Below are 20,253 nucleotides of genomic sequence, written 5' to 3'. Positions count from 1 at the left end.
TATTACAGGGGATAGACAGTGGTGGCTTAGACAAGGGTCGTAGCAGTGGATATGATGATAAGTCACTGAATTTGATTCTGGAAATATTTTGATATTGAGTCATTCAAGTTTGGTGACAGATCAGATTTGCAGTGTGGGAGAGAGTGGTGTTTGGGATGATGGCTAAGATTTTGGCTGAATCAACTGGAAAAAAAGGAATTTATTTTCCTGAAATGGAAAAGACTCTGTGAGGAGCCCATGAAAAAGGAAGATCAGGGTTCAGTTTGGGACCCCTTATGGGTAAGGTGCCTATTAGTCATTCAGTGGAAAGTCAAGTGGGCTGTCACCTAGTGAGATGAGTGGAGGAGAGGTCCAGGCTGACAGATGGATGTTGGAGCCTTGTTCTTTATGCCTGTGTGTAAGAGTGAAGTTAATCAACTCATGAGACTGAATGAGATCACCAAATGAGTGAGTTTAGATAAAACAGTGACAAAACACGAAGGCCTGAACCTTCTAATTTCCAATTCCAAGAAGATGGTGAGGAACCAGCAACAGAAACTTAGAATTAATGAATATAAGAGAGAGAAAATGAGAGTGTGATATCATGGAAATTAAATGAAGAAACATTTTCAAGGAAGAGGGAGTTTTCAACTTAGTCCAATGCAGCTGAAATGCCAAGTAAGATAAGGACGAACAACTGTTAGGTTGAGTGAAATGCAGACCGTTCATGATCTTGTGAGAAATTGATTAACTGAAATGATGGAGCAAAAACGTTGTCAAAATGGGTTTAACAAAGAATGGGACAGGAGACATTGATGACAGTGACTTTAGGTCACTCTTCCAAGAGGTTTTATAAAAGGAGAAGGTAAACGTTTTGTTTGTTTGTTTGCTGAAGGCTGATGGGGAATTAAGGGAGAATCATTTTCTTTGTAAGTGGGAGAAGCATAATTATGAGACCTCTTAAAGCAAGAAAAAATAACAATACAGAAGAGAAGGAAAATTACTGAATTGATGGCCTTGAGTGTTGAGAAGGATAGATTCTGTGCAGAATGGAAGGTACGTGCTTTATCTAGAAGCATGGACCTTTCATCCACATAGTCTAGAGGGAGGACAGAGTAACTGGAGACAAAGGCAGGTAGGTGAGAGGTGTGCTGATGGGAGCTGGGGGCTCCTGTTCTCTCAGTGACGAGGGAAACATCTGCCCATTGTCCAAAGTCAGTTCTCTTACCTCCAACTAAGGTAGCCTCAATCAAGCACCTTCTTAAAGCCATACTGGTGCTGTAGTTCCAAACAATGTGTTGGAAATCCTCAACCCAGAGAGGGACGGTGGGCCTCCATAGACATAAATAAGGACATCCGTAGCAAATGTGGTCTGCAGATACTTTTGTGACTTGGGACAGCTGGGATGCTGAAGAACCAGATTCCTGGTCTTCTTACAGGAGAAGTTCTTTCACTCCAGAGTCTCCTGGTGCTTAGATTTTCATTTCTCTGCTGTTTGTGGCTCTAAGAAGGAAGTTTGTTTATTTAAGGAAACTCCGTTGGACCTCTAGGGGATAAAATGGGTTGCTTTCCAATCCAAGATTGCTGACAATCCCCTTCCCAAGATTGCTAAAACTCAATCCACTGTTGAAAATATATTTCTGAAGATTCCCACATCAACTGCGCTGCTTGTAGCTTTGTATGGCCTTTGTGGGTTCTAAATACCAACCTCTTGTCCCATATCTTCCAGTAATTCAGTCACCACCTCTTTGAGAATGCCTTTTCCTTATGCCAATTCATTAAAAATGAACAATTGGGCTTCCCTGGTGGTGCAGTGGTTGAGAATCCGCCTGCTAATGCAGGGGACATGGGTTCGAGCCCTGGTCTGGTAAGATCCCACGTGCCACGGAGCAACTAGGCCCGTGAGCCACAACTACTGAGCCTGCACGTCTGGAACCTGTGCCCCACAACAAGAGAGGCCGCGAGAGTGAGAGGCCCGCGCACCGTGATGAAGAGTGGCCCGCGCTTGCCACAACTAGAGAAAGCCCTCGCACAGAAACGAAGACCCAACACAGCCAAAAATAAATAAATAAATAAATGTGGGGTTTAAAAAAAAAGAACAATTAAGTGATATTTTGGAGCACTTATCTCCCCTTCTATATTATCATATATTTGAGAGTAGAGGCAGTCCCATTCTTTGAGGCATCCCATGAAGGCCCACCTTATATAGACAAAGAACTTCATAAATTAATGAATGGATAACTTTTTACTTCCCCTCAGACATATTAAAAATTTGGTTAAGAAAAGACTGCCTGAGCAAAGTGTTAAAGGGTAATAGCAAGTCTGTTTAGAACAATGGCAAATGTTAACTAATTATTAGAAGACATCTTTTAATTTGAAAGTCTAGTGTTTAATTATTTTGTGACAGTTTACGTTTAATTTTACCTGCTTCACCCCTGACTGTCGATGACAGATTTCTATTTTAATTATGCAGCCAATGATTGCTACAAATGTGTTGAGGCCCTTCATTTATTTACTTGCCTTGTCTCCGCTCCCTTGGAATTAGACGTGAGCAGCCGTTAGGTATTACCAAGTTCTCCTGGAAATGGCAGTGATACATGATCACATAATTAGTGCCTGCCAAATTACTGAGACTCATGTGTCTCCCCACAGCCTTGGAGTCTAAGGCCTATTAAACAGGGGATAAAGTCTCTGGGCAGACACACATGAGGTGATTGCCCAAGCTTTGAATATCTTTATTCTTTACCCTGTCCTTTCGGCAAGAGATAATCTATTCTCTGTAGTAGTTTGTTCTGGTGGCTCAACAAAGCACCGTTTTGCTTAGTGTCTTAAACAACAACCATTTTGTTTGCTCATGATTCCGTAGGTTGGCAAGCTGGGCTGGGCTTAGCTGGGTGTTCTTTTGGTCTTGCCAGGGATCACTTACTTGTCTGTGGTCAACAACCAGATTGGCTGGGGCTGACCATTTCAAAATGACTTCCACTGAGGTAGCTCATTTTTGCTCCATGTGTCTCTTACCTCACAGGTGCAGCAGGGCAGTGTTCCAGGAAAGAGTAGAAGCACATAGATCCTTTCAAGGCCAAGACTCAGAACAGGCATGCCACTAAATACTGTGGACCAAAACAAGTCTCAAAGCCAATGAGACTTAGAGGGAAGGGCAATAGATTCCACATCCTGATGGAAAATCATATCCATGGAAAGGGCCTAGATGCAGAGAGATCATTTTTTCAATCTACAACAGCAGCTAAAATGTAATTTATTTAAAAATCTACATGAGCAAGGTAAGCCCATTAGTTGAGTCTCCTGGTGCTGAGAACTCTCTCTAAATCGCTGTAGATTTTGTAATGGAGTGAGAAGTAGGGCCCAGTTTTGCTGTGCAGAATGTACTGCTTCTTGAGTGGATGATAGGCTATGACTTCTGACATGAGAACCCTTTGTGATGATGTTTGTTACCATTTTGGAGGCAATAGTGGGGCTCCAGCAAGGAAAACCAACAAGGTCAATGAATGGCCCCCCAAATTCTGTGTGGAGTCAGGTATGTCTTCCTCCATCATTTTTTCCCCCCCTCTGGACATGTGGTACTCCATCTCTGCCCTGTCTTCAGGTAACTTGAACATGGTTTTAACTGTGGTACTAGCTGATAGCTAAAGCACTAAGAAAAAAATGTTAAGGGTATTTCTGTCTCTCAAGGGGTCTATTGACATTTCAAAGACTTCAGAAGGCAAAGTCATAAAGCTATGATGGTAGAAGGACGGGCAGAAGTGCTCAGGCTTTGAACAGAGGGCTCCATCCTGCTCCTAGACAATACTTCTGCTCCTTTTATCCTAAGTATTGAAGTGCTTATTGTCAATTCTAAATTCCCATGCGCAGAACACTCTATAAGGCATTTCCCACGTGCATTAAATAGAGGGTAATGTTGGGAGATGACGGCGGGATGGCCAGTGCTAACGGTGCCCCAGTGGCATCCTGTTTAGATGTTGTGACCTTAGGCTGCGTTTCTTTCTGTCCTGCCTTCCTTGATCCCTGCCAGTTTTTGCAAGCTCTATTTTTCATACTTCCAGCAATTCTTGGAGCTACTTAATAATAAAAATCCTTCTTGCTAGTAATCCCCCTGGCTAATAAATCCCTCTTCTGCTAAGTTAACCAGAATCCTTTTCAGTTGCTTGAAACTAAGAACTCTACTGATTGATTTTTAAATGTTTTCCTTCAATTCTCCTCGGGCTCTCTTAATTATTAGTCAAAGTATTTATTTTGGGGGGTGGGGCTGGAAAGCTGGAGATTAAAGCCACATTGGAATAGGTTCACAATGATTTTTCAGTACAGATAAATGAAAAGCAGTGGGGCCCTGCTCAGATTCCCCCTTCCAGGCAGATCTACCATCCCCAGATGCTGTATGTATTGACTACTAAGATCTCACAACTTCTCTCCGCACTCCTCACCCCCCAGCTGAAGAATTACCCTCAGCACTCAGAGCCACTTTTGCCTTCCCTTCCTCCCCTCCCCCTCCCCCAGAGGCACCTCAAGGCCAATGATGAACTGATAAGAGGGTAGAAAGGCCAATGCCCATGCCTCAAGGGGGCCTAGCTCAACAGAGCTTCAGAAGCCCTCAGGCATCAGGCCGAGGCTAGACTCCAGCCGAGACCATGTCTTTGCTCAGCTCCTTCCCTGCCCTCTTCTCCTGAGACCCCTTCCTCAATGAATCCCTCGCTTCGGGCTGCTTCTAGGAAAGCCAGGCCCACGCTGCATAGCGGGATCTGGGAGAGAAGTAGTTGTGGAGTCTAATTGCTGTAACAGTTAACCTCGGATGTCAGTGTCTTAAAACGATACAAGATGGTTTCATGCTCACTTCAGTTCCGTGTGGTTTTGTAGTCATCAGGCAGTCATCCAAAGACCAAGGTGCCTTCTCTTTTGTGGCTTCTCCCTTCTCTAGGTCCTCAGCATCCTCTCTGCTTGGGAAAGACGAGAGGCTTGGACTAAGGCAGATTTATGGGCCTGTTCTGGGAGTACCGACCACATTTTCACCCACATTTCATTAAGCAGAATTCAGACACATGTGAAAGGGAAACATGGTGAGGTTCTGTGCCCAAGAAAGAGAAGAGGACATGGGGGAGGTCTCTGGGGCTACAGGAGACGTGTGGAAAGCAGAGTTAAGAAGTTGTAGTACTTGAACAACCACTTGGCTGTAGCTCAGGTCACCATATTGACCAAATAAGGCCTCTTTGGGGAGTGAAAGGATGTAGTTTTAATAATGAAGCCAAGATCCCAGGGGTAAAATGGGACTGTTTCAGGAATGTAGGATCATCAGATCTGTAGCTGGCTGACAGGGAGTCAAGAAATGGCTGATTCATACCATGTGGATGATAAACACGGTTTAAATTTCTTCCTACTAGGAAACAAGACAAAAAAGCTGGGTTAAAGGGAAAGAGAATTAGGAAGCAGAGTTTGTAACCTTCCCAGGTAGTAACTGAGGTGCATCCCTCGGCAGCCCCTTAGAATATTCAGAGTGTGTAAAAGGGCATAAGTTCTTGTCCCAGTCCAGGCCCTTTCCTGCTTTTTCTTCTCTGCTTATTTCCCGCAGTGATGCAAAGCCGGCATTAATACCTGCTCTGTGCCCTTTGCCTGTTCCCTTCTGCTCTTTCATCTGAAGAACTAGGAGAGTATGTAGGAGAATTCTGAGGCCCTTCCGGTAGAAACAGTCTCTGATTCTAGAAGACTGAGAGGCTCGGTTGGAACAAGAGAGAATCTAGCCATGCTGTGAAGACATTGGGATACAGGACTGGGAAGGAGCAGTAGGTGATCCAGCCTGGGTTGCATGCCTGCTGATGGCCGAAGGGAGCGATGGTGGTGGATCAAAATCCCAAGATGCGCTCAGGATAAACCAGGCGCTGACTGCTTCCAGCCTTGCTCACCTGAGGACCCAGCCCAAGAACAGGAGGAAGAAGGTGGCCAGAGGATCTGTAGGCTTCCAGACTCTCCATCAGCATGTTCCTACTTTTACTGATTAGATGGTAGATATCATGGGGGACCAGCACCCAGATCCTCTCCTCAGGGCAATACTCCCATTCCCAGCTCTCAGGATTTCAGCTGTTGACTGCTTACAACGGGGCCCCCTGGAAATTTGCCCTCAGACTCAGGGACTGCCTCCCTCAAGGCTAGGCGGCTGCTGTAATCACTGCCGAGTGCGGGACCAACCCCGTGGCCTCAATTGGGACAACGGAGAAGGCCACCCTGTCTCCAGAGCTCCCCGTAGGGTTGACAGGGCTCCACTGTAACTGCAATGGGGGGAGGGGGGGCTGTCCAGCTTTTCTGTCTAGTCCCACCTTTCTCACTTCCTTACAGGTATCTCTGGAGAGTCCAACTCCCTGACTTAGAATCTGTTTCCAGGGGATGCGAGTGAAGACGCTCTGAAACATTACAGCTAAACCAAATGTTGGTGCTGGGAACATGCGATTTCCAGGCAAATTCTAACCCCATTTCTTGCTCCAACCACTGCTCCCTAGTTTCTTCCTGTCCAGGCACCTCCCCACGTGAGGATCAGGAGAGACCTGGAGGAGGGACCATCAGGGGCTGTGAAGCAACACCCCCTCAGCTTCTTTATCCGCTGCTGCTCTTACATTTCCTCCCCCTCTGCTTTCTGGTAATGCTAATTTGAGGTCTTAGATTTTTTTTTTTTCATCTTTGCTAAGGCCTATAACACACTTCATCATTTTCTACTCTCACACTTTTTATTTTAATTTCCCCTGCCTAACTGGGGTTTTCTTATGTTTAAAGAAAAAGTCAGAAGTGTGTGTGTGTGTGTGTGTGTGTGTGTGTGTGTGTGTGTGTGTGTGTGTGTATTATATAGCAGATCTCTTGTCTTTTAGGCATTTGGGACTCAGAACATCAGGCAGACAAATGTGTGATATGGTGGGGTTTCCTGTCTCTCTCCACCTTACGAATGCTCCACGTACTTCTGTGGCCCAGGTGTCCCCTGGCTATGAGCTTGACACTCTCTGAATCCACGAGCATATTCTCTCAAACTCTGCATTATTCTTTTTTAAAAAAAGTTTTTTTAACTTTTTATTTTATATTGAAGTATAGTTGATTAACAATGTTTTGTTAATTTCAGGTATACAACAAAGTCATTCATTTATACATATACATGTATCTATTCTTTTTCAGATTCTTTTCCCATGTAGGTTGTTACAGAATATTGAGCAGAGTTCCTTGTATTATACAGTAGGTCCTTGATGGTTATCCATTTTAAATATAGCAGTGTGGACATGTCAATCCCAAACATGTTAGGGAGTTTGGCATTGCATTATTCTTTAGGGTTCTAGGGACCTGGGACCCCACCCACAGACAGACAGCCTACCTTCTCCCGCAGATTACTAGGGGCACAAACTCCACAGGCTGCCCTTCCTTGGGGAGATTTTCCCAACAAAGCCATTTTACTGGGGAGAGAACTTACGAGAGTGACTCACGTAGTTGGAAAAGAAAGCTGCTGACTGCCAACATGCGATGAACCCAACACCCTCACAGTGTGAGGATATAAGACATACATTCACACACCATTTTCAGTCTTTCACAGCCTGTTGCACAACTGTCAATTCTACGGTTTTAATCTTTTTGTTAAGCGTCTATTTCTGGAATCATATATTTAACATCTCTTTTCAACCTGCACTTCGCATCCCACAGGAGTGGTGTTCCTGAACAAGGGCACATGCATCAGCTTCTCCTGTGACTCCAATGTTCCCTGAAACTTCTCTGCCTTCCAGAGAGTTTGGGAAATGAGGTTCTGAACCCCCTGGCCCATGGTTTTGGTGTATTTCTCACGTTGGCATGGCCCCTGTATCTCTCATGCTGGGGCTGTTTGAGCAGGCTTTTTCCTTCCTTGTCTGGGTGCAATGTACCATTCTTTCTCCAGCTTCTAGGAGAAATACAGTCACACCAAATGCATTGAAGGTGTAAACCCACTGTCTCCTGGGGCAGGACGGCAGGCCCACTCTCTCCCTGGCATCATTCTTGTTCCCATTTTTCTCTTAGAGTTTGCTTGTGGTTTTGTGTCCCTTCCTAAAACCCCTGTCCCCAGAAGGTGACCAAAGGGAAACAGTCTTAGCGGTCTGTTATCTTTGCTGCCTTGGGAGAACATAGCCTTGCCTTCTTCCCTACCGGCCTTGGAGTTCTATGAGGTTTTTCTTTATGTCTGGTCATTGCCTTCAATTAACCTTGACTTCTAAAGCCCTGCCTTCAAGACCTCCTGCCCCATGAACAGTGTCTTTATCAAGTTTAAGAATTTTAAAGCAATAATGATCATGGGTGAACTCAAATTTCAAGGAATTTCCAACAAATAGCGGACCCCTCTAGACAAGGTGTATTTCTCATTCAGGCTTATAGCTTCACCACCCAGATTTCCTGGCACAAGGTGGCCATTCATTGGGTTGATTGAATTAATAACCCTATAGGGAATTATTCTTTAAGGCAAAGTATCTTCTTTAATGGGAACAATGAGCTCTATGTCAAATGTGATGACACATGTGTGTTTTTGTATTTGGGGGATCTTCTTAAGTATGATCAGATGAAATGGACTTAATTACTCACAGGGAAGGATAACCTGGATCTTTTCCATATGGAGGTTGGCTGTGAATTTCTCTCCGGAGAAAGAGGATTTGCTTGGGAAGCAGCAGTAGGTCAGGGGCAAAAAACCTGCTCTTGTGTCACAGACAAAATTGTAGGAGGTATGTTCTGAGCTCTAGGAGACAAGCCAACACTCTCGTGCCTCCTGATGCTTATAAACCGTGCTCTTGTTTTTATTTTTATTTTGTTTCCACTGCCAATACTCCTGGGTCAACATGCTAATTTGAAAACTAGTTGCATACATTTGCATATTGTGCATCCTCTTGACTCCACAGAGCAGAATTAAACTAAATAGGGTTCTCTATCTTTTCACTAGTCTAATATGGTTTTAAAATTCTACAAAAACAAATCCATGCTGCTTCATTGTTCTCAAACTTTGAAGTTGCAGAAATGATAATGGGATTTAATAATTATCATCTTACTCTAGTCAAGGTAAAAGAAGATTGGCCTTTCTTGGCATGAATTATTTCATCTACGGTGACCAGGTAACGTTCATTGCTGCTTGGCCTGGAGTCCGCATACCAAAATTGGGTGATTAGGCGGAGGGTCCATGAACTTCTAAGGAAAAAAAGTAAAACACTTTTCTTTCACTGAAATGTTGTATTCTCTTCAATTATGTATATAGGTAACCAATTACAATAGTACAACAAGATCTGGCTCTTTGGTTTCAGTGGAAATCGCTGTTATTTTAATATCGCTATGCAATTGTTCCACATCTTAAAATGCCATTTACTCTAATTATTATTTTACAATTATATTATCAGACTTTCCACTCACTAGTTCTTGTTTTTTTTTTTAATATGCTACTAAAGAAGCACAAACATTACCATATCACAGACTTACTCTTTTATATTTAGGTTACTAAATTTCAGTATAATTCAGATATGACTTTGTACTCCTGTGCATTTCACTTTGTGCCTTGAAAAACATTAACCCGAGGAAAGGTCTATCAGCTCATCAGACAGCCAACAGGATCCAAGGCACAGAAAATCTAAGAACATGAGATCCACCAATTTATTTGTCCATACCCCCCACTTCTTTCTGCATGTATGTATCTCTTCCTCAACCACAGTCCAAGGCCTTTGACCTCTCTCTCCTCAACAGGACCCTCCTGGGGCCTTCAGTTATTTGTTAACAGTCCTTTTTCTCCCATGCTACCTGAAACTCAGCAAACTGTTTCTGAAGAGGGGAGAGCTTACTCAGGCATGGCTTAATGCCCTGGAAAAGAGTCACTGTATTTTAGAACAAGGGTGATATTTTAAAAATATATATAACTTAAAGTCTGATCAGTCTGTTGGCTTCTAAAAACAGCAGCCCTCTCATTGGGGCCCTACCAATCCCAAATCTTTAGGACAGATTCTAAGTATAGAACCACCTTTTCACTTCCATTAGAAGAACAGATGCCAGTTTAAATGATTTGTTATCTACTGATGAAATGTAAAATGGAATTATTCTGAACGTGCTGTGTTTGCTCCCTGCTTGGGCAGAGATGAGACTGGGGCATATCCAGGACACTGCAGATTTGGAGGGGGCTTTGCCATGCTTAGAGTAAGTCTCTAACAAATAGGAGGGTTCAAGACACTGGCTTGATTCATTAGTGGAGGTTAAATGTGATTGCACTCTTAATTTCTGCACTCTAAAGTCAGTATTTCTTACTGTAGCAATGCCTAGTCAAATTTTAGCTGAAATATTTGTCAAGGGGGCAAACTGAAATGCTTCTCTCGATGCCCAGATAACATGGAGTGATGGGTTTCCCTTGCTGGGGGAATATGGGTGCTGTCACCCTACTCAGGTCCAGTGACTGTCAGATGGGGATCCATTCCCTTGCAGCTCTGCCTGTGTCCTCTGGAACCAATGCCCTCAGTTGCTGAGTCAATCACAGTGCAGAGGAGCCACATCCGATGTCAATCAGCCTCAGGCCCTTTGATATCACCCAGCATATTTTGGGAGGGAAACGAGAGCCAAGTATGGGCCTTACACATCACCGTTCAATAGGACCATCTGGGATTGCAAACCCCACTGCTGTTTCTCAAGGTTTTTCTAACCCTTTAGCATCCCTTGTCCTCAAGCATCCTGTGCTCTCATGCTGCTGTAGCCTCCCTGCTCTCTCCAATGGCTGGTGTACTTGTTCACTGCAACGTATTAGCAGGGCAATGTGCCCTTCATCAGGGAAGAGCTGTCAGCTGGAAGAAACAAGTACCTTAAAGGGATGGAATTCTTAAATTGAACTGCCAGTGGTAGGTAGTGGAACCTGGGAACACTCCTCACCAGGCTCCTTCCCTTCATTGACTTTGAGTGAATCAAAAGGGAGATTGTGTTGGGTGGGCCTCACCTGATCAGCTGAGGTTTTACAAGAGGGTTGATAGGTCAGAAATGGAAGACCTTACAGCAAAGTCAGCTCCTGCTGGTCTAGAAAGAGGCAAACTTCCATGATGTGGAGAGAACCACATCTGGTGAGGAACAGTGTGCTGCCTTGAGATGCTGAGAGCCTCAGACCCACTGCTGTGGCAAGAAACTGAACTCTGCCAACAACCTGGACGAACTTGGAAGAGGAGCTGAACTCCAGATAAGAACCTAGCCAGGCCAAAACCTTGATTTCAGGCTTCCGAGACCCCGAGCAGAGGATCTGGGTAAACTGCACCCTGACTCCTGACCCAAAGAAACTGGGAGATAGTTTGTGGTCTTTGAGACTCTGCGTTTGAATAATTTCTTTTACACAGAAATGGAAAACAAATGGGACTCCAGAGAGTCTTAATTTTTGTGTGTTATGGGCCCCGTGGGAAGTCTGGGGGAGCCTGTAAACTTCTGCTCAGAATTAATTTTTAAATGCTTATAATAAAATACATAAGGTTACAAAGGAAAAGCCTTTTACTGAAATAGAGTAATAAAAATATTTAAAATGTATCTGGGTCAGAGTAACATATACGTTTACTTCTTAACACATTAAATAATAAGACCTTGTGGTGGATCTAAGAACTATTGTAACTTTGAAGAAATAATGAGTGCAAGCCATCTTTTGAGATACTCACAGCGACGGAAATGCAATATAAAATTACCTGTCGTTTCTGTGGGTGTCAAGGAGTGAAGACTGCTAGTGCTCTTGTGGTTGGTTGGCTGCTTTCATTCATAGTTGAAGGAAATGCCAAATTTCAGATAGTTAGTGAACTTAAAGATTTTTTTTCCATCCCAGCACACGTACCCCTGCATTCTATCTAGGTTAAAACCCCAGATAAGAAAGTTCTTGGGCTTCTTCCAACCTCTATGTTCTGAGCTGGCTTCACTTTTCCGGGCAATCTCTGTGTTTTCCGAGCTGGCAGGTTCCGTCCAGTAGAGCCGCCGGCATTGGACCTTGGTTCACACCCTCAGAAGGGCCGCCCTTTGTTTATCCCTAGCTCATTTTTCTTTAATTACATGGATTACTCAATTTGCATGTGTGATTCATGTCTTTATGATTATGCAGAATTAACTTTAACAGAACACAGCTGCACTAAGATAAACTCTGGGTGTATCTGTCTGGATTTCCAAATGTCGGTGTTGCAGACTCCCTCCTGGGGGAGACCAAAGCCCATAACTCAAATGGCAGAGCCAGGGTTCTGGGCTGTGACGCTCCTTTGGTCTACACCTGCCCACCCCCTGCTTCCTTCTTTCTTTGCAGTGCCGATGTGGATCAGAGTGGGTACTTGGGAAAACCTGCTTTTCACCCACTGCTCTCTGCACTGTCAGAGTTATAAATGGCTGCTCTCTGCTCTTGGCTGAGCTGGAAATCAATCTAATATGTATTTCCCAACTATTCCTTTACTTTCTTTACTCTTTCGTTTTTCAAAAAATTACAAGCATGTGGTTTTAAAATTTTAAAAGTCCTTCAGAGCTGATGATTCCTTACTTCTCTTGCCCCAAACTTGTGCCTCTATTTTCTTTCCCTCCGTTGGTTATTTCCTTAACTTTACATAACACATCTATTATTTCTTGATTTATTAACTTTACATGAAGTCTGTTGATTCATTGTTAGGAAAGATGAGGGTTTCCCTCACTTTGCTCCCCATTTCCTGTGGATGGTAATTTTATTGTCTTTATGACTTGCTTTTATCATACCTCTATTTATATCAACTTCAGCATCTCTGCCTACTCTTCCTTCTTTGTTTTCTATGTTTCATTTTCTTTCAGATATATCTACTCTCATATTGTCATGCTTAGCATTATTTACCTTTTCTTCTTAAATCAAACTTGTGTCTTCTATAGTTTCTCTATAGATTAATTTTCAGAGTAGGGAATTAGCAAAGTGCTTTTATCTAACTTTGACTGTCAAAATATTGTTCTTTGTAGGGCCAAATGGTGGCTAGGAACACAGGTCTAAAGTGATGACCTTCTGGACCACTTGAAAAAGAAAGTGCCAGTCGTCAAGGTCAAATGATTCTCCTATTGTTTATACCATCAAGGGGATTAAACTCATGTCTGATTTTTTTTTTTTTTTTTTTTTTTTTGGGTATGCGGGCCTCTCACTGTTGTGGCCTCTCCTGTTGCGGAGCACAGGCTCCGGACGCGCAGGCTCCGCGGCCATGGCTCACGGGCCCAGCCGCTCCCCGGCATGTGGGATCTTCCCAGACCGGGGCACGAACCCGTATCCCTTGCTTCGGCAGGCGGACTCTCAACCACTGCGCCACCAGGGAAGCCCCATGTCTAATTTTTGTTTAATATTTTGATAAACCATTTATGTGGGGGATTTTTTTCTTTCTTTCATGTCTCTGAGTTGTCAATGGCTTTCATTTTGGGGGGGGGGGTCTTCTTGAGAAGAGAAAAACCTGACTTCAGTACCCAACTTTGCAGACCCTGCCCATACCAATTAAATTAGAATGCCTGCGGATGGAACTTCAGCATAAGCTTATTTCAAATCAAAGTATTCCTAAACAAAGACAAAATTGAACCAGATGGACTTAAGAGAGGAAGCTATAGATCCTACTCACGATGTATTATTTCCCAACTCTAGGAATTAGGAGTCCTGTGGACTGGTCCCTTGAGGAAGCACATCTAAACATTTTCCATCAGATATTTTGGGTGAAGCTCTATCTCCACTAAAAGTGTAGAGCATGCGACTCAGTCCTTGCCTCTCACCATAGTTCCATCTTCCTTTAGGAAGCAGGTATAGATGGCAATTCCTGGTCCCATTGCAAAGGTATCGTAATAATTAAAAAGAAATTATTATTTGGTAACCAAAAAACAATAGTGCTCAGTCTACAGAATCTAAGCACTCAGGGTCCTCTATTTTGATACAGTGCTAGTTCCTGAATTTTTTCTGAATTCCTTTTGGTAAGAACACATCTAGAAACTGAATCTGCACTCTCAGTTCATAAGTGAGCTAATGGGTTCATTTCCTAAACCCAACGAGTTTCTGTTGCTGAGGTAGAGAATTACTGTTTTAGTTTTTGGTTTTGTTTGTTTATTTTTTTTTTTTGGCTGCATTGGGTCTTCATTGCTGCACATGGGCTTTCTCTAGTTGTGGCGAGCGGGGGCTACTCTTCATTGTGGTGAGCAGGCTTCTCATTGTGGTGGCTTCTTTTGTTGTGGAGCACAGGGTCTAGGTGTGTGGGCTTCAGTAGTTGCAGGATGTGGGCTCAGCAGTTGCGGCTCATGGGCTCTAGAGCACAGTCGCAGTAGTTGTGGTGCACGTGTTTAGTTGCTCCGTGGCATGTGAGATCTTCCCAGACCAGGGCTTGAACCCATGTCCCCTGCATTGGCAGGCGGATTCCTAACCACTGCACCACCAGGGAAGCCCAAGACTTACTGTTTGTATCTGAACACTGCTGTCTAGTTTGTAAATGATGCCCAGGCTGAACCATTAATGTATTTTTGATGAATATTAAAAATTCATGAAGAAAATGATAAGTATCGTAAGTATTCAAAGGAGTTGATTTGGGTTTACTTGCCTTGAAGTTATTCTCTCTCACCCTCTCTCCCTTACTCTACAAAGAATATCCTAAAACTTCCATGTCTTTCTACATTATGGAAAGTCAGTTTGATAAGAATGCTATTATGTCTGTAACCTGTCAGGGGTAAATTGAGTAGAAGATTATGCAGTTCCCTGGTAAAACCAAACGTTAATATGGAAATTCTCATTAGAAGCCCTAAGAAGCTACAGATGTTTGCGGAAATTCTACTGATTGCTTTGACCTGACCTTTTTTTAAATTGCCCCTTCCACAGTGTACTGAAATCCTTCAACCCATCTCACCCCATCTTATCAGTTTCAGACCAGGAGGCTTTTTCAGAATCATCGGCTATGGTATTAACTCATTTTCTCCCCACCTTCCCCTCTCCTGTTCCCCGCCTGCTGACGACAGCTCTCTGTGCGGTGCTGTGGGCAGGAAAAGGCAGCAAGTTTCTCCTTCAATAAATAGGACATCCCATTCGGGTCACTCATGCAGCTCATTTTAAATAAATTAAATCAACTTCTGCCTATTATTTGCTTGTCCTTGAACTAAGATAGCATGGGATGTTCAGGTATCATTCAAAGATGGAATTATGAGGGTAAAAAAATTTGCTCAGCACTCCAAGGCCAATTTCTATAGAACTTTACTTGGGTAGGGCTAGGGAAGGGACCTTCCATTGCTCCTAATGAAGTAGCATGTTAACTATTAACAGTGTGCTATGCCCTTGCAGAAAAGTGTCAGAAAGTTTGAAAATTTGAGAATATTTTTCAATCAAGTTTTATTTTTGTGAAATGATTGAGGTTAAGAGGTGATACTTATTCCCAGAGACTGGGAATGCTTGCTCCCTTCCCAGAGGACCTCTTGTCATAGGGATTTGCCCTCAATAGAATCAGCAAATCAAGTGAGTCAATAACTCAAATTCTTATCCAGAAGTTACATGAGGAGTAGCATAAAGATTGTTTTCTTCAAGAAGGGATTAAAGTCGATTGAAGTAAATCATCTCTGAAACTTCTCTTCTCTGAAGATGGATTTGTTCTAGTAATTTTGCACCCAATGGCTTTAAATGTAGGTGGAGCCTTTGTTTATTTAATTCAGACTCTGCCTTGGTTATTATTGGGACTCATGAATATTCTAAGTTCCTCTCCCTGTCTGGGCACATGAGATGATCTCATTTTCCTGTTCCCTTCAGGTTAGGCAGGACCATGCAGCTTGTTCGGCCAATGAAATGTGAGCAGAAATGCTGTGTGTCACTTCTAAGACATAGCCCTTCATTGTTGATGTATGACCCTTGAGTTCTCTCTTCCCCTGTGCCTGTGACCTTGGAAGCAGAGGTTGGCATAGAGGAGCCTCAGGATTGATAACAGCCTGAAAGGACAGTGGTCCTGACTTGTGGCTGAGTTAGGATGAGTGAAAAATAACTTTGGTTTGTGTTGAGCCACTGAAAGTTTGGGGTTATTTTTATTGCAACACAACCTAGCCCATCCTTACTGAGATAGGCTCCATGTGCAAACTTTCTTGTATGAGGCTCGTTAGAGCCACCGTCTCTTTATTTCCAGGGCATTTGTCTTGACTGTTCTTTGTGGACGCTCTTAGCTATTATGTGAAATGGACTGCCGCTTGGAAAGTTGTGAGCAGAGGGACCAGATGTTGACCTGCCAGCAGCAGACAAGTGTGTGCCTCACAAGCTCCTCTAATTAATGGAGAGGAGCTGGATGAAATAATCAACACCAGGCTTAGCACAAGGCTCTCTCGGGAGCTCTGCTTGTGACTGTTGAAAGGAAAGAATACCTTGTTTAATTGGCACTTATTAATTGCTCTTGGCTACTCATATTAACTCACCTCCGTGCTGGTAATGGCTTAGAGGAATAATCTTGATATGAATAGTTAATTCAAAAAGGTCTCGGTGGGATACCAGTTTCCGGAATACAGATGTCCTCTTAGGAACCTCTGAGGTTCCAAAAGGTGGTTTCCAAGTCCAGTTTTCTGTAAGTCCAAATGAGCACCATCTCCCCAAATGGGGTAAAATTACCAATACTCTGCTATGGCCCAGGCTTGATTCTTGCCTATTTCTTATTTTTTTCCTTTTTTTAAATTGAAGTATTGTTGGTTTACAATGTTGTGTTACTTTTAGGTGTACAGCAAAGTGATTCAGTTTTATATATATTGAGTATACAAAATATTGAGTATAATTCCCTGTGCTATACAGTAGGTCCTTGTTGGTTATCTATTTTATATATAGTAGTGTATATATGTTGATATCCCAAACTCTTAATTTATCTCTCCCTCACTTTCCCCTTTGGTAACCATAAGTTTGTTTTCTATGTATGTGGGTATATATCTGTTTTGTAAATAAGTTCATTTGTATCAATTTTTTTAGATCCCACGTATAAGTGATATCGTACAGTATTTGTCTTTCTCTCTCTGGCTTACTTCACTTAGTATGATAATCTTTAGGTCCATCCATGTTGCTGCAAATTGCCTATTTCTTAAGTTAACCAAAAGAGGTGAATTATTTTAATAATACCTACACTTTAAATTTCTTGAAAAGTAGGACTACCTTGACTAAAACAGCCCCGTGTAATAGGCATGAACATTTAATATTTGAAAGGCCATATTTCCAGAAACGCTTTTCAAATCTGAAGGATTGAGGAAGAGGATGTGCTTTGCATGGTGCTTCATAAATTACTTGGTAGAATAAAGAACATGTAAAATGTAGTTCTAGTATTACATTCTATCCTCCACCATGGAAGTTCCATTAATAATAAACATAATATTGATTTTCTGATTTTCTCCTATAACAAGGAACACTTTCCTCTGAAGTGGATTCAGCTCCCCAAAGCATGATTTTTTTTTTTTAATTTTCACTGTCTTTTTCTTTCTTTTTTTTTTTAAATATCTTTATTGGATATAATTGCTTTACAGTGTGGTGTTAGTTTCTGCTGTATAACAAAGTGAATCAGCTATATGCATACGTATATCCCCATATCCCCTCCCTCTTGCATTTCCCTCCCACCCTCCTTATCCCACCCCTCTAGGTGGTCTCAAAGCAACAAGCTGATCTCCCTGTGCCATGCAGCTGCTTCCCAGTAGCTATCTATTTTACACTTGGTAGTGTATATATGTCAATGCTACTCTCTCATTTCGTCCCAGCTTACCCTTCCCCCTCCCTGTGTCCTCAAGTCCATTCTCCATATCTCTGTCTTTATTCTTGTCCTGCCCCTAGGTTTAACAGTTCCATTTTTTTTTTTTTAGATTCCATATATATTTGTTAGCACATGGTATTTGTTTTTCTCTCTCTTTTTTTTTTTTTAACATCTTTACTGGAGTATAATCGCTTTATAATGGTGTGTTAGTTTCTGCTTTATAACAAAGTGAATCATCTACACATACACATATATCCCCATATCCCCTCCCTCTTGCGTCTCCCTCCCACCCTCCCTATCCCACCCCTCTAGGTGGTCACAAAGCACCGAGCTGATCTCCTTGTGCTATGTGGCTGCTTCTCATTAGTTATCTATTATAAATTTGGTAGTGATATATGTCCATGCCACTCTCTCACTTCATCCCAGCATATCCTTACCCCTCCCTGTGTCCTCAAATCCATTCTCTACATCTGCGTTTTTATTCCTGTCCTGCCCCTAGGTTCTTCAGAACTCATTATTTTTTGTTTTTAGATAACAAAAAATTTTCTCTTTCTAACTTACTTCACTCTGTATGACAGACTGTAGGTCCATCCACCTCACTACAAATAACTCAATTTCATTTCTTCTTATGGCTGAGTAATATTCCATTGTATATATGTGCCACATCTTCTTTATCCATTCATCTGTTGATGGACACTTAGATTGCTTCCATGTCCTGGCTACTGTAAATAGAGCGACAATGAACATTGTGGTACATGTCTCTTTTTGAATTATGGTTTTCTCAGGGTATATGCCCAGTAGTGGGATTGCTGGGTCATGTGGTAGTTCTATTTGTAGTTTTTTTTTTTTTTTTTTTTTTGTGGTACGCGGGCCTTCCACTGCTGTGGCCTCTCCTGTTGCAGAGCACAGGCTCTGGACACGCAGGCTCAGTGGCCATGGCTCATGGGCCCAGCCGCTCCGCGGCATGTGGGATCTTCCCGGACCTGGGCACGAACCCGTGTCCCCTGCATCGGCAGGCGGACTCTCAACCACTGCGCCACCAGGGAAGCCCTATTTGTAGTTTTATAAGGAACTTCCATACTGTTCTCCATAGTGGCTCTATCAATTTACATTCCCACCAACAGTGCAAGAGGGTTCCCTTTTCTCCACACCCTCTCCAGCATTTATTGTTTGTAGATTTTTTGATGATGGCCATTCTGACTGGTGTGAGGTGATACTTCATTGTAGTTCTGATGTGCATTTCTCTAATGATTAGTGATATTGAGCATCCTTTCCTGTGTCTGTTGGCAATCTATATATATTCTTTGGAGAAATGTCTATTTAGGTCTTCTGCCCATTTTTGGATTGGGTTGTTTGTTTTTTTGATATTGAGCTGCATGAGCTGCTTGATTATTTTGGTGATTAATCCTTTGTCAGTTGCTTTGTTTGCAAATATTTTCTCCCATTCTGAGGGTTGTATTTTCGTCTTGTTTATGGTTTCCTTTGCTGTGCAAAACCTTTTAAGTTTCATTAGGTCCCATTTGTTTATTTTTGTTTTTATTTCCATTTCTCTAGGAGGTGGGTCAAAAAGAATCTTGCTGTGATTTATGTCATAGAGTGTTCTGCCTATGTTTTCCTCTAAGAGTCTTATAGTGTCTAGCCTTACAGTTAGGTCTTTAATCCATTTTGAGTTTATTTTTGTGTATGGTGTTAGGAAGCATTCTAATTTCATTCTTTTACATGTAGTTGTCCAGTTTTCCCTGCACCAATTGTTGAAGAGGCTCTCTTTTTTCCATTGTGTAGTCTTGCCTCCTTTATCAAAGATAAGGTGACCATATGTGCATTGGTTTGTTTCTGGGCTTTCTATCCTATTCCATTAATCTATATTTCTGTTTTTGTGCCAGTACCATACTATCTTGATTACAGTAGCTCTGTAGTATAGTCTGAAGTCAGGGAGCCTTATTCCTCCAGCTCTGTTTTTCTTTCTGAAGATTGCTTTGGCTATGTGGGACCTTTTGTGTTTCCATACAAATTGTGAAATTTTTTGTTCTAGTTCTGTGAAAAATTCCACTGGTAGTTTGATAGGAATTGCATTGAAACTGTAGATTGCTTTGGGTAGTATAGCCATTTTCACAATGTTGATTCTTCCAATCCAAGAACATGGTATATCTCTCCATCTGTTTGTATCATCTTTAATTTCTTTCATCAGGGTCTTTTAGTTTTCTGCATACAGGTCTTTTGTCTCATTAGGTAGGTTTATTCCTAGGTATTTTATTCTTTTTGTTGCAATGGTAAAGTTTCCTTAATTTCTCTTTCATATTTTCCATCATGAGTGTATAGGAATGCAAGAGATTTCTGTGCATTTATTTTGTATCCTGCTACTTTACAAAATTCATTGATTAGTACTAGTAGTTTCCTGGGAGCATCTTTAAGATTCTCTTTGTATAGTATCATGTCATCTGCAAACAGTGACAGCTTTACTTCTTCTTCTCCAATTTGTATTCCTTTTATTTATTTTTCTTCTCTGATTGCTGTGGCTGAAACTTCCAAAACTATGTTGAATAATAGTGGTGAAAGGGACAACTTTGTCTTGTTTCTGATCTTAGAGGAAATG

At 42.2% G+C, this 20,253-nt stretch overlaps 1 long non-coding RNA gene across 2 annotated transcripts in view; it reads left to right on the top strand.

Annotated features, from left to right (window-relative positions):
* The window catches only part of LOC109550904 (uncharacterized), a 376,468-nt gene that overhangs the window by 306,244 nt on the left and 49,971 nt on the right, over positions 1 to 20,253 (top strand). The gene's annotated exons all lie outside the window — the stretch shown is intronic.

This window comes from Tursiops truncatus, chromosome 15, assembly GCF_011762595.2.
Source record: "Tursiops truncatus isolate mTurTru1 chromosome 15, mTurTru1.mat.Y, whole genome shotgun sequence".
In the NCBI taxonomy this organism is placed as follows: domain Eukaryota; kingdom Metazoa; phylum Chordata; class Mammalia; order Artiodactyla; family Delphinidae; genus Tursiops; species Tursiops truncatus.
The sequence above is the reverse complement of the archived record's forward strand: the minus strand, read 5'-3'. Positions and strand labels throughout refer to the sequence as shown.